Source organism: Perca flavescens, chromosome 8 (genome assembly GCF_004354835.1).
Source record: "Perca flavescens isolate YP-PL-M2 chromosome 8, PFLA_1.0, whole genome shotgun sequence".
In the NCBI taxonomy this organism is placed as follows: domain Eukaryota; kingdom Metazoa; phylum Chordata; class Actinopteri; order Perciformes; family Percidae; genus Perca; species Perca flavescens.
The window spans coordinates 38,162,409-38,171,023 of NC_041338.1; the positions used below are offsets into that span (position 1 = coordinate 38,162,409).

Sequence of the window (8,615 nt, forward strand, 5' to 3'; positions counted from 1 at the left end):
GTGACATCAGGCTACGGTGTAGGGTCCGGCGTAGACGGCCTTAAATGACTGTATTTATATAGCGTTTTCTTTTTAGTCTTAACGGCTACACAAAGTGTTTTACACATTACAGGAACCATTCACTGTTTACACACACATTCACACACCGATGTTTCAGCATCAGCACCAATTTCGGGGTTCAGTGTCTTGCCCATGGACACTTTGACATGTATAGACTGCAAGGATCTAACTATGGAGCTAGAACAGTCTCAATAAAGATAAATGCACACACTACATTCACATATGCACACACAGGATTCATACATGCACACACATGATTCATAAATACACACACAGGATACACAAATGCGCACAAAATTCACAAATACACACAAAATTTAAAAAGCACAGAAGATTCACAAATGCATACAAAATTCATAAATGCACACAAAATTCATAAATGCACACACAATTCAGAAATGCAAACAAAATTTACAAATGCACACAAGATTCAGAAATGCACAGGACAAGATTCAGAAATGTATTTCTGATGCACACACAAATATATCTTGATTTACAAACTGCTTGCGGTCTGTGAGCTGTGAAGCATTTGTGTGTTTATTTTGAGACTCCCCTGACGTGGCTCAACTCACAAATGCATTTTTTTAAACAGGGAATGATCTGCAACCAATCAGATATCTCCCTTGTTTTAGCCAATCACAAGAACGCACCCCACGTGGGGGATTGTTTATTTATAAGCCAATTGAGAATGAGGAGGTGTCGTCAGGGCACAGCGCCTCGCCCCTTCCGCCATTTTGAACTGCCCATGTTCATTGTTTATGTTGGTTGCGGAGGTCTTTATTCTAGAGACGTCGGATTTATCGGGTGGCTACAATTAGAAGAAAGGACTTTACTTTCAACCTAATCTCCCAGTCGATGAAAGTGTGTTCTCTGCATATTCATTCGGGTAAGTTCTCTTAAAATGTATTTATGTTGTCGGCTCTTAAAGCCACAAAGTGCACCTAGCTAACGTTGTTGCCTAGCCTGCTAGCTAACTACAGTGATAGCTAAGCATAAGTGAACACACCCATGCTAATCATTTAACATAAGGCTGTTAGCTGGGTCGCTGTCTTTTGTTTCATTTGTGTTTGTAAAGTTTAATGTCCGATGGCATTTTCATCTCTTTTTATATAACGTTAGCAGTGATTTAGAAATGTGTTTATCAGTTGTAGCTGCAGGATGGAAGGTAAAGCTGCACCTTGTTTACTTCACTAGTAACGTTAAATGAAACCTAAAATGTTTAAGTAGTTTCCCATGTGAAGAGCATTCATAACGGTAAACATTTGTCTTGTGTTTGCTGCTGTCTTTTAACAGGGACTAAGGAACAAACGGAGGCTGCACTAGCATCACCAGAAGGGAGAGATGAGGAGGAGAGGGAAAGCAAAAGATGTTGAATAGATTATTTGCTATATTAGAGATTGCCATTCAAAAAATAAATGCATCAAATTAACTGATTTGTCTGTGTCTAAGTTTTTGGGCATATATACAGTACAGGCCAAAAGTTTGGACACACCTTCTCATTCAATGCTTTTCCTTTATTTTCATGACTATTTACATTGTAGATTCTCACTGAAGGCATCAAAACTATGAATGAACACATATGGAATTATGTACTTAACAACAAAGTGTGAAATAACTGAAAACATGTCTAATATTTTAGATTCTTCAAAGTAGCCACCCTTTGCTTTTTTTGATAACTCTGCAAACCCTTGGTGTTCTCTCAATGAGCTTCATGAGGTAGTCACCTGAAATGGTTTTACCTTCACAGGTGTGCTTTGTCAGGGTTAATTAGTGGAATTATTTCCCTTATTAATAAAAAAGCAAAGGGTGGCTACTTTGAAGAATCTAAAATATAAGACGTTTTCAGTTATTTCACACTTTTTTTTCACACAAGTATATTTAAAATGAAGCGACGATCAGACTCAGCTGCCGATGATGGGGTTGCTTCCAGACTGCAGACAGAAGGAGAAAGCTTTAGGTTAGTCCAGTAGTTATCCAACCTGTCCTGGTAAGATTAGAATTATATCACAAGTATATTTAAGCCTTCTGTAAAATTAAGGTACTTCATGTAACTGTGTAGTTTATTCATCATGGTCTTAACTGGCAACTGTTGACCATTTAACACACTTAACAACATGTTGGTTATGTTGGTTGTAGCATTGTAGCTTGTGCGTTTACAGTACTATTTAACCTTTCTCACTTGCAGTTTACTGCATATCATACTGCCTGTGGCAACCTGCATTAGCTGGTAGCGTTTACCTTGTAGTTGCTGATCATATTTTGCACTGCATTTGTTTGAAAGCTAGAAGCTACTGGACAATGAGCTAATGTTACATACATGCAGTAAACTACAAGTTAGCTAATGTAAATTGTTAGCTACTGTAAGCTTAATGTAATTTAAATTAATTAATGCAATGCTCCTTACCGGTAAGTGTTATGACAACTACAAAGTACAAACATGAACGTTTGAAAAGTTTTTAATTCATTGACATGGGATAAATAAGAGAAAACGATAGTCTATCAGTGTCGGTAACATTACCTACCTTTGCAGTTGCGGCCAAAGTTGCCAACAGAATATTCTCCTCCTGCAAGCAGACTGACGCTGATTCACTTTCTCCATCTCAACAAAACAAATTAAACAGCTCAGTTCACAGTTTCACATCCATTTCTTCAAGTGTTTTGAAATGCAACATTCACACTGTTGCCCCCTATACAGTCTATAGTTGCCCCTGGTTACCGATAGAGTAGGTATGCCAAAATGGTGGACGGGCTCAGGCCATAGGCTCAGATAGGCTCAGGCGCATTGACCATATGCTCAGGCATAGGCACCTCCCAAATCGTGACGTATGTCTCGTGGGGTGCGTTCTTGTGATTGGCTAAAACAAGGGAGATATCTGATTGGTTGCAGATCATTCCCTGTTTAAAAAAATGCATTTGTGAGTTGAGCCACGTCAGGGGAGTCTCAAAATTCACACACAAATGCTTCACAGCTCACAGACCGCAAGCAGTTTGTAAATCAAGATATATTTGTGTGTGCATCAGAAATACATTTCTGAATCTTGTCCTGTGCATTTCTGAATCTTGTGTGCATTTGTAAATTTTGTTTGCATTTCTGAATTGTGTGTGCATTTATGAATTTTGTGTGCATTTATGAATTTTGTATGCATTTGTGAATCTTCTGTGCTTTTTAAATTTTGTGTGTGTATTTGTGAATTTTGTGCGCATTTGTGTATCCTGTGTGTGTATTTATGAATCATGTGTGTGCATGTATGAATCCTGTGTGTGCATATGTGAATGTTGTGTGTGCATTTATCTTTATTGAGACTGTTCTAGCTCCATATATCTAACCACCGAGCCTCCGATTGGTATATGACTGCTCTACCACCTGAGCCACAGCTGCCCCTTTGACTGATTGATTCACTGAACTGATTCACAATGCACACTGCCTGCGTGGGCGTTTCTGTTGCGTGTCAGTTGCGCGGTGGCTGTGTGGCGTTTTCTGTCTTTACACACCAGAAACGTGTCTGACGCTGCGCTGCTGCTGCTGCTAGCCTTGTATGTACACATGTATGTTTCCCAATGATAAAATTAAATAATAGTGTGTTCTTCAACTTTATTTTGTCAATATTTTTGTGTTTTTACATTTGTTTGCACATATTTTTATATATGTTTTTATATTCCAATTCCATTTCCTGAGATAATAAAATCCATGTTATTGTTTGATCAGAATCCAATTGAAATACAATTTAAAAGGAGTTCAACAGATTTTGCTAAATTGTTAAAATGTTAAAAGCATAGGCTATCCTGCAGTCCAGCATCTCTCTTTCTTTCCCTGATTAAAAAGCTGTAGGTGACTAAAAGGACATATAAACATCTTTCCGTATTCTATTTTGCCTGGAAACGCTTCCAACACGCTTGTGTTGGAAATAGGCGTCAGTCCTATTCCTAGCATGCACGCGTTTTCGCCGTGCGTGTCACACAGGCAGTGTGCAAGCTCTAACCTGTTACCATGGGAGCAGATATAAAAACGGACACGTCACGCAGCTGACACGCTCACGCCACGCCGCCAGTGTGCAGGAGGCCTAAGTATGTAAGTTGAGACAGCGGTACCCAGGTGTCATTCAGGTCCATGTTCAACATAACCTCAGAGGAGTACTTTAACTCTGTCTCCATGGAACACGGAGACAAAGCAGCTGCATGATAAGACAAAGCTGTCTCACCCTGTCAAGGCCATAGAGGAAGTAAACACACAACACATACTCACTGTGCTGAGATATTTGGGTGCCAGCAATATCTTTATTTACCTTAAAGAGGTTCAGCTAAACTTAACACCTCCAGCGTTAGTTTAAATACAACTTGAGGAAAACAGGAACTTCATAAGTTGGGATGGCACACTGTACTGTATTATCCTAAATTCTCCTCAACTGAGTGTTCAATAAATACTCATGTGTAAGTCATCAAAGCCTCCCGAACCTTCTTCACTTTGTGAAATGAGTTCCTGAGTTTTTCCTTAACAGTTGACAACTCCTCGATTCAGCATTGCTGCTCTAATAGCTAAGCTAAATCAATGTTGTGGCTGAAAACAGATAATTGTATCAAAGAAATCACAACAGATGGATTCTTCAATCCAGAGTTAGGCAGTGTTGTAATGTAACAAAGTACAAATACTTCACTACTGTACTTAAGTATAATTTTCACGTATCTGTACTTCACTTCGTTATTTATATATATATTTATAACTTTTACATTTACTCCACTACATTTCCTCGAAGCATCTTAGTTGTCGTTACTACAAAATAAAATCAGAAAAAATGTGTTACACTGAAAAAAGCAGGTTTGGTGAACCATTGGTCCTAGATTGCCAAGATAATGCTCCATTCCAGTTGGTGACATGATGCCTGTTTGTTGCCAAGCGGCAAAACCATAGGCCAAAACTAAAGAAGAAGAGGAGGAAGCATAATGATTGATGACATGGAAGCACCTGGTGCATGCGCTGCTGCCATGGTAACAGATAATGACCACCCCGACGACGGTGGCGATGAAGATAACGTTACACACCTTTGGCCATAAAGTACATAATCAACGTTTTTTTTACTTTTACTTCTAATACTTAAGTACATTTGATATCAGAAAATTACTTTTGCTACTAAAGGGACTGTTCGGTATTTATGGAATGGACCACTGGGAGGAAAATAGGGGAGGGTCATGTCTTTTTATTCTTTGTCGAGGGGAGGGTCACCCAACATTTTTGGTTCCCACTCGTCCTGTTGCAGAGACACGATGTCCGCCAGCTGCCGCGTCTGACTCATGTGGGCCTGACGGGGCGTCCGCCTCCGGCCCCGGAGGGTGAGAGAAAGAGTGAGAGACGGGGAAGCACCGACGGAGAGGAAACAGTAGACATTTATGGTTGTAGGGATTATACACGATGAGATGACGAAAATGATAAAAAAAGATGTGAAAATGTGTCATATATTGGGATAAAAATGGGAGAATTGTGACCGTGGGAGGAAACCGGGAGAGGGCGATGAAAAGTGGGAGTATCCCGGGAACATCGGGAGGGTTAGCGGGTGTGAAGAAGTCTGCCGCTATCAGCTATCAGCCCGCTGTTTGGCTCATTTTCTGTAACCAGTGTAGCATTAAAGCATGGTGAGATTAGCAAGAAAGATAACTAGCCAGCCGCTTAATATTTAATGCTTCATCTACACACTTTTGTCACAGTGTAGGAAAGCATATCGCTATCGCCAGATGAGTGATAAGTTCATATTAATACAAAGACCGATCCTTTTCACGTAATGTGTCGTTATCCACTGATGCTTGAGACAATAAAAAGGTCACCGCAAGGCTTCGGCCAAACATAACCACATCTCACACATACAAAACGGCTCATTTCTAGACAGAACCGTTTTAAAGGCAACTTCAACTTCATTTGTGTCCCTGAAGGAAAAGTCCACTTCTAAGCAGATCTACTAATACTCTCCCCCAAAACCATTCTTTTCCATTTGCATTCGTGTTGGCCAAGTGGCCATAGGGACTATAGCAGGGGTAAGGGAGTGATGCAAGAATGGCAACAGTTTTTACAGCGTTAAAATCAGAAAACAAATACACCAAAAAAAGTATGAACTAAATACTAAATCTAATGTATATAGCATATTTGTCATAATCTAATATAATCTAAACAAGTCTCCCGAAGAGAAACGGGTATCTCTCTCTCCCCCGCCTCTACCTGCTGTGCTGTGGACGTGTGTGTGTGTGTGTGTGTGTGTGTGTGTGTGTGTGTGTGTGTGTGTGTGTGTGTGTGTGTGTGTGTGTGTGTGTGTGTGTGTGCGCGTGTCCACGCTTGTGGAGTTTAACTCCGAAAAGACAGTTAACCACAGGTTCCCGTGAATCTCATGATGGACATGTGATATTTAAACAAACGATCCGTCAACGGTGAAATAACAGCCTCTTATTTACGAGACCAGTCTGAGAGACCTCCGGCTTACAGCGGGGTCTCTGAGCCAGTCATGGCTGACCAACGAGCTAGCGGCCCTGGCAGGCGTTAGCTGGCTGTTGCCTCACTTAATGGAGCTTCTTAACTCCGAAAACTTTGAAGCAAATTGTCAATTCGGCATAAATGTTTTGCAAGACTTATTCGAAATCTAAACAGTTAATTTCTCACCAAAAACGTCAGAAGTGAATATAGTGATGAATAAGATGGCGAAAATTGTTAAAATTGTCCCGTTGTTGGTCTGTCTGTACCGGAAACCAGACCCTCGTTGACCTAGGTCCCTGTGCTGAAAAGGGAACAGCGAAAAGACCCTGCCCTGAAGTAGGAGCTGAAAGAGTTACAGGAACTGTGGCCAGAGGAATTTAATAATCCCCAAATTGGTCCAGTCAAAACAGGAGAAAAGAAAGGGTTCTAGGAATTTTATGTTCTAGGAACTGCAAAAATCCCTCCGGTCGGAAAGCAGCTATAGTCACCAGACAAGAAAACATAACCAACCAACCAAGGTATAAAGAAAGAAAGAAAAGAAAGAGGACGAAATGAGGTAGCCAAGAGATCAAAGAAGACTCCTCCCCTGACCCCTATTCAAGAAGGAAATGTCTGCAGGTATAAAGGAGTAATTGTACCAGCTAATAGATTAAACCTGTCTCAATTTTGAATACTTCCATTAGTGCACTTACATGTACAACCCAGTCTCACGGCATTACGTGTAATGGTCACGTTATTTTAGTCTATTGATACGTGTTCACGGAGACGTTTTTGTCGTTTGTTTCGTGGTGGCCAGGACGGAAATGTAAACTAATGTATTTAAATGGGAAGCATATGTCGTGGTCACAGCACGTCTACGGTAGCGAGTAGTATTAAATGCTGAAAATCCGCGTAAGGAGGTTGTTTGGGGGGGTGGATGGGTCAAACTATTCTGGACTTTCACCCAGGAGGCCGGGGATTGCCCACCTCTGTACAAAGTGTCAGCGCCGCTGTACAGAAACGCTGTAATATGTGGTCTGAGATTTCTGTTGCGCCCTCTGGTGGAATCCTGCAGTAACATGCGTAGTACACAGCGCAGCCGGTGGCTAAAAAGCAAGTATATCTGCAGATCTGTGGCTGTAAATATCCTCCGTTTTAACTCCAGGCTATGCTTTTCCTCCAACACAAACACAACATGTCACCCAGCAGCATGCCCCCCTTCTGTACAGTCTGCTTCCTGTACGCCTGGCGCCTCCAGCTGCGTGTTTGCAGCGAGCTAAATGCTGTCAGATAGCAGCGAGCATGTTGGCGAGCCAGCAAGAGGCCGTCTCACCCCCCAGGACTGGCAGATGTGATGCCACTCAACCCTGCTGCTTCACCCCACCATCAGGCCAACCAGCACGTTCCACCCCCTCTGCAGCTCCCCGAAATGTGCTGTCCCTCAAACTGCTCCGGTGTCCCCGGAGACGCCGCCACGCTGCAGCCAGCGGGACTAAAACCAGTCTGCTGCCAGATCCTTCCTCATATCACAGCTACACTCACATATTTAACACCGTCCTCCAGAGCTACAAAGACTTTTTAAACCAAAACAGGTAAACTTGTGTGATGTCAGCTTGTTAAATGTGAATACTTTCTTCCTTCTTTCCGTCTTCTCCCCCCCACCCTTCTCTTTTCCCCTAAAATACAAAAGAAATTTCTCAAAACATTACCTGATGATTTATTCACAGCTGTTTAAGAAGCTTCTCTTCTCTTCAGTGCCCCCTTCAGTGGCCTCTGAAGGTAAGATAACATAACACAACAGAAGATAACATAAGATGGGCGCCCAGATAGCTCAGTTGGTAGAGCGGGCGGCCATGTGTAGAGGTTTACACCTCGACGCAGCGGACCCGGGTTCGATTCCGGCCTGTGGACCTTTGCTGCATGTCATTCCCCCTCTCTCTCCCCTTTCACCTCTTCAGCTGTCCTATAATTAAAGGCCTAAAATGCCCAAAAAAATAATCTTTAAAAAAAAAAAAAAAAAGATAGCATAACATAAGATAACATAAGATAACATAAAACAAAATAACATAAGATAAGATATGCATTTTTCATAAATATAAGAACACAAAAAGCATCTGTAATACCT

General features: G+C 41.5%; 1 long non-coding RNA gene across 1 annotated transcript; it reads left to right on the forward strand.

Moving 5' to 3' along the window:
* The first annotated feature begins 829 nt into the window (after positions 1-829).
* LOC114559561 (uncharacterized) lies at positions 830-1,489 on the forward strand. Its single transcript, XR_003693123.1, has 2 exons — positions 830-946; positions 1,354-1,489. It is a non-coding gene; the product is annotated as an uncharacterized LOC114559561 (long non-coding RNA).
* Positions 1,490-8,615: the final 7,126 nt, after the last annotated feature.